We start from the raw sequence: 12,120 nt of genomic DNA on the forward strand, positions 1-12,120 counted from the left end.
GGTGGAGAGTGAAGAGAACTCTGGTCCCAATACCACTTTTGAGAAAGGTGCACTTCTGGATCCCTACACTTGAGAGTCTAAAAACATCCCATATGAAGACCAATACAAGCACTGATGGGATTTTCCAGTGCTATCCATAGCCAATTACCTATTGTGGGTAGGAAGGATCAATAAATTTCTTGGGCTACTTGTGGAACATAATGCTTAACACTGTCTCCCAGGGAAGATGCACCTTCAGTTAAGTCACCACACTGTAGCTGCACTTTCGTGAGCCCAACCCCTGACCAGTCCATTCTCATGTGGCAAGTGTATCTGCCTTGCAAGATCAAGATGTCAACTCTAAGAAGGGGAGTTTAAGTTGTTATAACAAATGAATTGAATTCCTGGGCTGGAGATTTCCAAAATGCAGACACTATCCTATATACCATTGATATATTGCTATTTTATCTTTATTCTTCAGTTATAGGAGTTAAGCTAATGTGGAAATAAACTTTCACCATCTAAGCTGTGGTGGTCACAAGACATTGCTGAGTCCAAGACTTGCTGAGCTCTTTTTGTGTTTGAGTTATAAGCATAATCAGCAGCTACTCTTAATCCCCAAATTACAGACTTAAAGGAAAACAAGAAGCAAACAGGGCAAAATGAGTCACGACGCATTCATTAGGGTACTGATAAGTCATTCACAATACATATACCACCCACCACTGATCAAGTACTGACGCTTGGCACTGACAATACACTGACACAAAGATATGCTCCCTGTGAAAAGGCTAAAGTAGTAGTACAGGTTGAGCATCTCTTAGCCGAAATCCTTGTGATAAGAAGAGTTTCAGATTTCAAACTTTTTCCAAGTTAAGAATATTTGCGGCCGGTGCCGCGGCTCACTAGGCTAATCCTCTGCCTTGCGGCGCCGGCACACCGGGTTCTAGTCCCGTCGGGGCGCCGGATTCTGTCCCGGTTGCCCCTCTTCCAGGCCAGCTCTCTGCTGTGGCCAGGGAGTGCAGTGGAGGATGGCCCAAGTACTTGGGCCCCGCACCCCCTGGGAGACCAGGAGAAGCACCTGGCTCCTGGCTTCCGATCAGCACGGTGCGCCGGCTGCAGCACACCGGCCGCGGCGGCCATTGGAGGGTGAACCAACGGCAAAGGAAGACCTTTCTCTCTGTCTCACTGTCCACTCTGCCTATAAAAAAGAAAAAAAAAAGAATATTTGCATACTTATAGTGAGATGTCTTGGGATTGAGACCCAAGCCCAAATAGAAAATTCACTTATGATTTATATTCACCTTATGTATAGAGTTTGAAAGTATTTTTGAATAGTATTTTTTGTGTGCCTATGTTTTTGTTGGGATCCATCATGTGAAGCCAGGTGTGGAGTATTTTTCACTTGTGACATTGCATTGGTATTCAAAAAGTTTCAAATTTTGGTGAAATTCAGATTTTGGATTTTCAGATTACAGATCTCAACTTTTATCTATTTAGTGCTTCTACATTAGAACCACATCTAAGTGGTTTTTCATAGTAAACTCATGTAATTAATCCTATAAAGTAGCAACATTGTCTCCATTTAGAGATAAGGAATCTGTGGAATAGACTAAGAAAATCATCACAGGGGCAGCCATTTAACCTAGTGGTTAGGACACCAACAACCCAGAGTGCTTGGCTTCAATTTTGACAATTTTTAGCCCCAGCTCCTAGCTGCAGCTTCATATTAATGAAGATGCTCAGAGGAAGCAGTTGATAGCTCAAGTAATTAGGCGCCTTGCCACCCACATGGGAGACCCATCTTTAAATTCCTAACTCCTGATTTCAGTCCAGTCCAGGGCTGGCTTTCTTGGGCATTTGGGGAGAGAACTATTGAAAGAGAACACTCCTGTGTGCACTTGCTCACTCTTGCTCTAATTCTCTATCTCCCACTCTCCTTCTCAAATGAATATATTAAAAGTTTAGAAATTGGCCAGCGCCATGGCTCAATAGGCTAATCCTCCACCTGCAGCACCGGCACTCCAGGTTCTAGTCCCGGTCGGGGCGCTGGATTCTGTCCCAGTTGCCCCTCTTCCAGGCCAGTTCTCTGCTGTGGCCCAGGAGTGCAGTGGAGGATGGCCCAGGTCCTTGGGCCCTGCACCCCATGGGAGACCAGGAGAAGCACCTGGCTCCTGGCTTCGGATCAGCGTGATGCGCCAGCCGCGGCGGCCATTGGAGGGTGAACCAATGGCAAAAGAAGACCTTTCTCTCTCTCTCTCACTGTCCACTCTGCCTGTCAAAAAAAAAAAAAAAGTTTAGAAATAAAATAGTAAGCACAATGTCATTACTGTATATATAATTTCAAGCCTATCTGAGGTCTCTCAAAGGATGTAACCCTGGTGATTGATTTCAATGTTAGACCATTGGGTCATGGATGAGTTCCTTAAGGATAATTTTGTACTTTCTTCAATGACCCATTGATCATTCAGTTTTATGTTAATTTCCAAGTATTTATGAATGTTATATTGTTCTTATTGTTGATATCTAGTTTTATTCCTTTATGGTCTGAGAAGATACATGATATGATTTCAATCTTTTAAATTTGGTGAGACTTGACTTATGGTCTAACATGTGGTCTATCCTAGAAAATGTTCCAAATGTGGCTGCTGTTGTGGTATAGGGGGTACAGCAGTGGTCTATGACACCAGCATCCTGTAGGGGTACTGGTTCTACACCTGGCTACTCCACTTCTGACCCAGCTCCCTGCTAGCATGACAGGGAAAGCAGCAGCAGATGACCCAAGTGCTTGGGCCCCTACATCCATGTGGGAAATCTGGAACAAGATCTCTCTCTTTCTCTTTCTCCCTCTCCCTCTCTGTATGTAACTCTAACTTTCAAACAAATTTTTTAAAAAAAGAAAAAAAATTTCATGTGGTGATGAGAAGAATGTGTATCCTTCAGCTGTTGCATAAAATGTTCTGCAAACATCTGTTAAGTCCATTTGCTTGATAGTTTTTTCAACTCTGGTGTATTTTAACGGATTTTTTTTTGGGGGGGGGGTCTAGGCAATTTGTCCGTCTAGATGATTTGTCCACTGATGAGAGTAGTGGATTGAAGTCACCCACTATTGTTGTACTAAAGTCTATCTCTGCCTTTGGGACTAGTAGTATTTCCTGTATATTTCTAGATGGTCTTGTGTTGCGTACATATATATTGATGATTGTTATGCCATCTTGCTGAATTGAACTTTTTAAAACTTTTTTTGACAGGCAGTTAGAGACAGAGAGAAAGGTCTTCCTTCCATTGGTTCACCCCCCAAATTGCTGTTACGGCCAGTGCACTGCGCTGATCCGAAGCCAGGAGTCAGGTGCTTCCTCCTGGTCTTCATGCACTCCCGGGCCACAGCAGAGAGCTGGACTGGAAGAGGAGCAACTGGAACAGAACCACAGCCCCAACTGGGACTAGAACCCAGGGTGCTGGCGCCACAGGAGGAGGATTAGCCTAGTGAGCCGTGGCGCCTGCCTGAACCTTTTTATTTTTTTCTAAACCTTTTATTAAAACATAATGTTGGCCGGCGCTGCGGCTCACTAAGCTGATCCTCCGCCTGCGGTGCTGGCACACGGGGTTCTAGTCCCGCTTGGGGCACCGGATTCTGTCCCGCTTGCCCCTCTTCCAGGCCAGCTCTCTGCTGTGGCCATGGAGTGCAGTGGAGGATGGCCCAAGTGCTTGGGCCCTGCACCCCATGGGAGACCAGGATAAGTACCTGGCTCCTGCCATCGGATCAGCATGGTGCGCCCGCCACGGCGTGCTGGCCGCGGCGGCCATTGGATGGTGAACCAACGGAAGGAAGACCTTTCTCTCTCTCTCTCACTGTCCACTCTGCCTGTCAAACACACACACACACACACACACACAATATCTTGGGCCAGCGCTGTGGCTCATTTGGTTAATCCTCCACCTGTGGTGCCGGCATCCCATATGGGTATCGGTTCTAGTCCCAGTTGCTCATCTTCCAGTCCAGCTCTCTGCTTTGGCCTGGGAGTGCAGTGGAGGATGGCCCAAGTGCTTGGGCCCTGCACCCACATGGGAGACCAGGAGGAAGCACCTGGCTCCTGGCTTTGGATCGGTGCAGCACCAGCCATAGTGGCCATTTTGGGGGTGAACCAACGGAAGGAAGACCTTTCTGTCTCTAACTCCATCTGTCAAAAATAAACATAATGTCTATCTCTTTTTACAGTTTTTGATTTAAAGTCTGTTTTATTTGATATCAGAAGTTACACCTGCCCATTTTTGGTTTCCATTTGCCTGGTATATTGTTTTCTAGCCTTTCATTTTCAGCCTGTGTGTATCACTGTTTGTGAATTGAGATTATTGTAGGCAGCATATAGTGGGGTTGTGGTTTTTTTTAATCCATTCATCCAATCTAAGTCTTTTGGTTGGAGAATGTAACCTATTTACATTCAAGGTTAGTATTGCTATACAAAAACTAAGACCTGTCATTTTGCTGATTGAATAGTGATTCCACCTGCTCTATTAGCCAAGTAGACGGCAACACGTTTTCATGTTTACTTCTAATGGAGGACACCCTTCAGAATTTCTTGTAAGGCTTGTCTGGTGGTGGTGAATTTGCTAAGTTTTTGCTTATCTGGAAAATGCTTTATTTCTCCTTCACTTTTAAAGGATAGCTTTGCTGGACGTAACAGTCTTGGTTGGAATTGTTCTTTTAAGACTGAGTATATCATGCCACTCTCTTCCTCCCTGTTGGGTTTTCGCTGAGAAGTCTGATGTTAATCTAATTGGTTTTTTTTATATGTAACTTGAAGTTCTTCTTACTCTTTAGAAATCTCTCCTTGTCTAATTTTTGAAAATAAGATGACAATATGCCTTGGAGAAAATCTTTTTTGGTTGAATCTGCTTGGGGTCCTTTGAGCTTCTTGGATCTGGATGCCTACGTCCCTTTCAAACCTGGAAAAATGTCAACTATTTCATTTTGTAGGTTCCCAATGTCTTTTTCCTTTTCTCCTCCTTCAGGAAAACCTATAATACAAGTATTTGGTTGTTTAAGGACCTATATTTCACATTGACTTCTTCTTTCTTTTAAATTCTTTTCTCTTTATTTTTGTCTGATTGGGTTTTTCAAAATTCTTGTCCTCAAGGTCAAAAATTATTTCCTCCAATTGGTCTATTCTGCTGTTATGGCTCTCAGTTCTATTTTTTATTTCACTGAAGATTTCATGTCCAAAATTTCTATTTGATTTTTTAATTAGTTGTATCTCCTTATAATATTTCATTTCCTCATTTCTTTTATCTGTTCTCCCTTGAATCTTATTGAATTTCCTTACAATCCTTATTCTATATCATTTGACAGATTTCCTTCAGTTTAGGATCTAATTCTGAAAAAGTATTGCGTTCTTTTGGAGGCATCATACTTCATCATGTCACCTGTGCCCCTACATTGATGTATGCCTAACTGGTGTATTCATCCATTCTTTTTAGAGTAGGTTTTATTGGAAAAGAGTTTATAGTTTAGCTAGAAGGCGGGGTATCACTTGGCTTGATGCTTTGGCTTTGAGTCTAGGTGAGCAGAGGTGTGAAGTCTCAGTGGTTTCTTCAGTTTTAAACGATGTAAACTGTATCTATAAGTGACACAGTGATCTAGTTATCTGAAGTTCATAAGGATAGAAGTGCGGCTTTGAGATGAATAAGGATTTTCTTGGGTGTGAATGTTTGGTCTACAAGAGTTCAGTGTCAGTCTCTCTGGCAAATGTGATAGCCAGGGCCATGTTCTTATTGCTGATGGAGATAAGGGTAGTTGCCCCCTTATTCTATTGGCAAGCCTGAGTGATTCTGGGGCTTATGGTACCAAATGCTGTGGCTCTAGGACCATGTTATATGGACGGATCCTTCCTCAGGTCCTGAAAGGAAAATCCAAATGGTGCTGGGCTTATAATATCAACAACCCTAGTCTGTGGGTTAGCCCCAAAAGCTATAGTGAATCCCCCTTGCTCATATAGAATATATGAACCTAGCAGTGTGGCTAATGCCCCAAAACTACTATGGCTTCAGGATGCAGGGGGTCTGTCCTTTGTTCCACATGTTACTTGACTCTATGATGCTGGTAGAACAGAGGCGCACTGCACAGCTTTTCACTGCTGAGTAGGGTGCTCTGTGTGAGTTGGGAGAGGAAAGAAACAAGATGGCTTCATTGCTCCAAGCCTGGCAGTTGCTCAGACCCCAGTCAGCTCTCCAGGTTGATGTTAAAGATAGTAGGTAACTGTGGAACTCCCTCTCAACTAAACCTGCCAATGCAGAAAGGTCCATGACAATTTCTTCCGACCTTGACATGGTAATATGGTAGGTCACAGCCAGCAGCTGACTACACCACATGGCTAGCTACAACAGTATTTCTGTCTTCTCTCCTCTTGTCTCATGGAGTCTTCATTGTTTTTTCTTCACTTCTTCATCAACGATTTCACAAGGTTAGACCCCTGTAAACATAGTGCTTCCTTTCGTCTTTTCATATCCCAGGGCAGCTTAAGTTAGGCTATACCCTATTCAGCCATCTTGGATCTCCCAATTCAAATTCTTAAGCTATTTAACACAATTGAAAGGGGGGAATCCACTCAAATTCTTTCTATGACACAAACATTACCTTAATTTCAAAACCAGAGAATGACCCCAAAGAGGTAAATAAAGATTATATATCTAAAACTAAGGTCCTAAACAAATTACTAGAGGAAAACATGGCAGAAATACTGTAATACACTGGCCTAGGCAAAGACTTCTTGGATAAGACCCCAAATCACAGGTAATAAAAGCTAAAAAGAGAAATGGATTATGTTAAGCTAAGAAGCTTCAGCACAGCAAAGGAAACAATCAACAAACTGACAGAATGGGAGAAAATATTTGCAAACTATGCATCTTATTAAGAATTAATATCCAAGATATAAGAAGCTCAAGAAACTCAATAATAAAACAAATTCAGGTAAGATATGGGCAAATGACATGAACATGCATTTTCAAAGGATGAATACAAATGGCCAACAGAAATATGAAAAAAATGCTCAAGATCACCACCCATCAGGGAAGCGCAAATAAAAATCATAATGAGTTTTCACCTTACCCCAGTTAAAATGGCTATCATACACAAATCAATAATAAATGCTGGTGAGGATGTGAAGAAAAAGGTACCCTAATACACTGTTGGTGGGAACATAAACTTCTATAACAATTATGAAAGACAGTATAGAGATTCCTCAGAAATCTGAAAATAGATCCAGCCATCCTGCTTCTGGTAATATACAAAAGGAAATGAAATCAGCATACAAAAGAGTTACCTGTACTCCATGTTTATAGCAGCTCAATTCACAATAGCTAAAATATAGAATCAACCTAGATGTACATCAACTGATGACTAGGTAAAGAAAATGTAGTACACACAATGGATTACTACTCAACCATAAAAAAAGGATGAAATCCTGACTTTTGCAACAAAATGTATGCAAATAGAGATACTTATGCTTAGTGAAGTCAGTCAGACTCAAAAAGATTAGTTTCTGGGGCCGGCGCCGTGGCTCAATAGGCTAATCCTCCACCTTGCAGCGCCGGCACACCGGGTTCTAGTCCCGGTTGGGGAGCCGGATTCTGTCCCGGTTGCCCTTCTTCCAGGCCAGCTCTCTGCTATGGCCAGGGAGTGCAGTGGAGGATGGCCCAGGTGCTTGGGCCCTGCACCCCATGGGAGACCAGGAAAAGCACCTGGCTCCTGGCTCCTGCCATTGGATCAGCGCGGTGCGCCGGCTGCAGCGGCGGCCATTGGAGGGTGAACCAACGGCAAAAGGAAGACCTTTCTCTCTGTGTCTCTCTCACTGTCCACTCTGCCTGTAAAAAAAAAAAAAAAAAAGATTAGTTTCTGATTTGATAGTAAATATAGAGTCATAAAAATTTTAATATATATGAGTGAAATTGATATCTTGGGATTTGGTTATGGCTTATATTCCTTGTCTATAGTCCTGCTGAACAGTGATCCTTCTACTTTTACTTGTTGAACTGTAGTTAGTGGATCACTAAGCCATTGACCATGAAGTAAACTGAAAAACATTATCCACAAATTTAAAAAAAAGGCAGGAAGAATAGGGGTGTAGGGAGGAAAGGATGGAAGTATCATTATATTCTGCTAATTATGTCTATTAACCACATGACATCTGTTCTATTAATTATTAAAAATTAAAAATTCATGGAGAATAGGAAAAATAAGAAGTTTGAATCATTAAACCATCACTGGAGGTATAAAGCTGGAGTAATCTCATCCTCCCTCATCAAAATGGAAATACTAAGTAGTAATAACCTGCATAACCCTAGAGCACAGAAAATCAGTGGTGACATAATAATATTTGCACAGCTGGGATGGGCATTTGGTTTAGCTGTTAAGATGCTGCTTGTGACACCTGCATCCCATATCAGAGTGCTTGTGTTCAAGTCTCAGCCATTCCACCTCTAATCCAGCTTCCAGCTAATGCAAACCTTGGTAGATAAGATGATGACTTAAGGACTTGTGTCCCTGCCACCTACTTGAGAGAATCATGGGAATTCTGGACTTTTGGCTTTGGACTGTCCCAACCCTTACTGTTACAGCCAGTTGGGAAGTAAAATACCAAATGGAACATTTCTGTCACTGTCTCTCTACCTTTAAAATGAAAATAACTAAAAATAAATATTCAAAAAAATAAGACATGCATAGTCAATTGTTTGGAATAATTTAAATATTTTTTCTTAAAGATATGATATTTTCTTGGTAAAATAGATCTTGTCAAGATGTCCTTGTACCCCCAGGTGGCTTCAGTGCCAGTCATTCAGTTTGGAGCCATGTGTGTTAGAGAACCTGAGGATATGGGTGCTATGCTACCTACTCATCCTAGTCAAAACCTGACCCAGCTAGAAAAATACCAAGGAATGAGCAATTCTGAGTCTCTGTCTCACTTCTACCTACACAATTGATGCTGATAGTTAATGATACTCCAGTGGTTCTGAGTGTAGTTTCTCAACCAGCAGCAGCAGCAGCACCTGAAATATAACCAGAAATACATTTTTTTCAGGCTCCACTTACAGGTCTGCAGGATCAGAAGTCTGGAGAGTGGCAAATGGCCTACAGAGCAACATGCTCAAGTTTTATTGTGACTACTGACACACATACCTCACCTAGGACTCTCCATCTACCAGAAAGAGAGCAGTGGTAGGAAGAACAAAGAGAATGTGAAAGTCTACTATCAGAAATGGATGACAGAGCCTGACTGAAAAAGCAATGGCTGCCTTTAGACCAGGAAAGAGACCTCCTACACCATTGTCTGCTCCTCCTCCTGCAAGAGTGATGATCCCATCACCTCCCAGTCTCCCAAGTCCTCCTCACCCCTGTATATTGCCAGCAGCCCATATTGAAGGACCTCTCATGATGCCAATAATGGGCCCTCCCCCTCCTAGGATGATGCCAACGGAACCTTCTGTAATGAGGTCACCTAAGGGAGGCCACATGCCAGTGGTGAGACCTCTTGTCCATCCCACGGTGGTGCCCACTCATCCAGGAATGACAGCCAAACAAGGATAGAGAGGCGGCCTCTTCACAGGAATCCTGCATCACTTATTCTGCTTCACCAGGAGATCACGGTGCTGGGACTCTGGGAGTTTTCTAACAGCATGACAAGGAAGACTCACTCCCCTTCCTATCAGAGCGAGAGTCACACTGGAGGGAAGCAGCAGGATTTTAACAAGTGTAGTTTTCATTTGTATTGTGAAATGTGAAAATAAAATTGTCAGCTCTTTAAAAAAGTTAAGAAAGAACCTCTGGAGAGAGGCCTAGTAATCCATTTTAAAAGACCTCCTGGTGATTCTGATGTGTGCTGTAAGGATCACCACGCTTTTCTGTAAGCTACTTAATCATCATACATTTCTAGTGAGATACAAACTCCAAGAATATATTCCATTTAATTTCTAGGTTTGTATTATAATCAGATTTTTTAAATATTCTATTTTTAAAATAATCATAGCATTGTAGAAGTACAAAAAATAGTACAGAGAATTTCTACATATCCTTCACCTAGCTTCCCTTGACGGTAACACCTTACGTAACCATAATTGTGTAACCATGGTACATCTATTATAATCAGGAAATCAACATTGGAACAAGACTTTAAACGACAGTCTTCAAAGACAACTAAGTGTGCACTTAGCCTAGCAGCTAGGAGGCCCACATCCCACAGTAGAGTGCCAGTGTTCATTTTCTGGCTCTGACAATGCAGATCCCGGGAGGAATCAACAATGGCTCAAGTAGGTTTTGGCCACTCACATGAGAGAACTGGATTGAGTTCCTGGGTCCTGACTTTGGACCCTGTACAACCTTGGATAGTGCAGACATTTAGGCAGTGAACAAATGAAGTGTTATCAACTCCAGGTTCTTTGGCTCATTTACAAATAGAAATTGGCAAGAGGCCAATGTATAACCTAGACAAGGTTTTGGGGGCTTATGCCAGGGAAGAGTTTCAGCCAAGTGACTGACTGGAGCTGAACAGATGCTGTTATAGGGTTGGGCGATTTGGCAATTCCCCCTAGGTTCATGACATTTTGATTTACATCTTGGGTTTGTACCTGGCTCAACGTTCTGCAGGCACTGCCGGGTTTTCTTGCAACACTCAAAATGGCAGTTGCTCACTACTGGTACTTCAGCAAAGTCACCTATTGGTCACATTGGGCTATTCTGGGTATGTGTGCAGGTTGAAAATTCCTTAACAAGGGAGCAGGCGGCTTGCTTTAGCAGGTAGGATTTGGAAGCTCTTGGCTCCTGATTGGTTTGGAGCTGAAGATGGACACATATCCGGTCAGGAGGACTTGATATAATGAGTTCTGTTTTCATCCTGTTCCAGGAACACTCTTGTGAATATTCTCTCTCTCATTCTCTTTCGCATAAAAAAAGCTATTGATTTTGTTTAAAAGATAATCAGATATTTAAACTGCAGTTTACATTGTCTAAAGGAATTTAAGCTTGAAAATGAATCCACAAAATCCAACACTTCATATTAGTTTCCAGGGCTGCTGCAAAAATTATCAGGAACAAAGTGACTTAAGACAACAGAAATGTACAAGTCACTCTCCCCTTGGGGAGGCCAGAAATCTGAAACAAATATGTCAGCATAGCCATGCTCCATCAGAAGGTTCTAGAAAAAAAAAATCCTTCCTGGATTTTCCCAGCTTGTGGTGGCTCCGCCCCCTCCTTACTTGTTGCAGTGTAATTCTAATCTCTACCTCCATGTACTACATGGATTCTCTTCTGTGTCTATTATTTTCTGTGTCTAACAAGGGCAATCTTGGATTTATCTAATCCAGTATTAGATTTATCTAACCCAGTATAAACTCATCTCAATCTTTACCTCAATAACATCTACAAAGACCTTCTTTCCAAGTAGGCTCATAATCTGCAGTCTGAGTGAACATAAATGTTGGAGGGGCACTATTCAAGCCATTTGTTAAAATCTGCTAGACTGATAAGTAGAGTAACATTTATAATCTAAAGATAACTAGGAACTAGGGCTTTGAGAGCATTCCTTTAGCAAACTGACTATTAATTTGGAAACAATAGAAACTTGAGTAATCTGTTCTATATCCAAGTCACTCCTCTCAAGGTCACAGCTCACACCAACACAAAAGAATACTTTTATCTATAAGGCTCTGGAAGATGGCTTTCCTTAAATTTATACTATTCTTTTTCTTTTTGAAAAGAGCAGTTTCTGCCTGATGTTCACCTGAACTGAGTAAGTAGTCCTGGGCAAGATGAACACCTGTCATGGCAAAGCAGCTTAAGAACAGTATTCTGTATCAAAAGGCCAGGAGAACACGGAGTTAAAGCAGCAGTGAAGGTCACATCTGCAGAGAATAAGCCTCACACAGAGTCAAAAATACTCTTTGCCAATTAAAAGAGAGCAGACTACAACAAAAACATAATTTGTCAGTTTGACCATTTTTAGAGTCTTCAGGGAGCAGAATTATAAGCCAGAAATGATTTTTAGACAAAAAACAGCTTGGCTAACTCTGGCTTATTTTCCAAATGTCAAATGATCCCAACTAGATAGCAACTCCCTCAGACTTCTTCCATAACAGGTTTTCCTATACTGCCCG

General features: G+C 42.0%; 1 long non-coding RNA gene and 1 pseudogene across 7 annotated transcripts in view; one reads left to right on the plus strand and one right to left on the minus strand.

Moving 5' to 3' along the window:
* LOC149126925 (uncharacterized) overlaps positions 1 to 12,120 on the minus strand; it is an 85,389-nt gene that overhangs the window by 13,073 nt on the left and 60,196 nt on the right. For 4 of the 7 annotated variants that reach the window (XR_016232297.1, XR_016232298.1, XR_016232295.1 and 1 more), the window contains exons 2-3: positions 8,948 to 9,021; positions 7,717 to 7,839 (exon numbers count right to left, since the gene is read on the minus strand). This is a non-coding gene — a long non-coding RNA (uncharacterized LOC149126925). Of the gene's footprint in view, positions 1 to 6,952; positions 7,840 to 8,947; positions 9,022 to 12,120 lie in introns of those variants that run through there. The other 3 variants (XR_016232299.1, XR_016232300.1, XR_016232294.1) reach the window with 2 other exon arrangements.
* Positions 9,116 to 9,559, plus strand: LOC103350637 (U1 small nuclear ribonucleoprotein C pseudogene; annotated as a pseudogene).

The sequence above is a fragment of the Oryctolagus cuniculus genome, chromosome 4 (assembly GCF_051225735.1).
Source record: "Oryctolagus cuniculus isolate XC-2025 breed Fujian yellow rabbit chromosome 4, ASM5122573v1, whole genome shotgun sequence".
NCBI classification, from domain to species: domain Eukaryota; kingdom Metazoa; phylum Chordata; class Mammalia; order Lagomorpha; family Leporidae; genus Oryctolagus; species Oryctolagus cuniculus.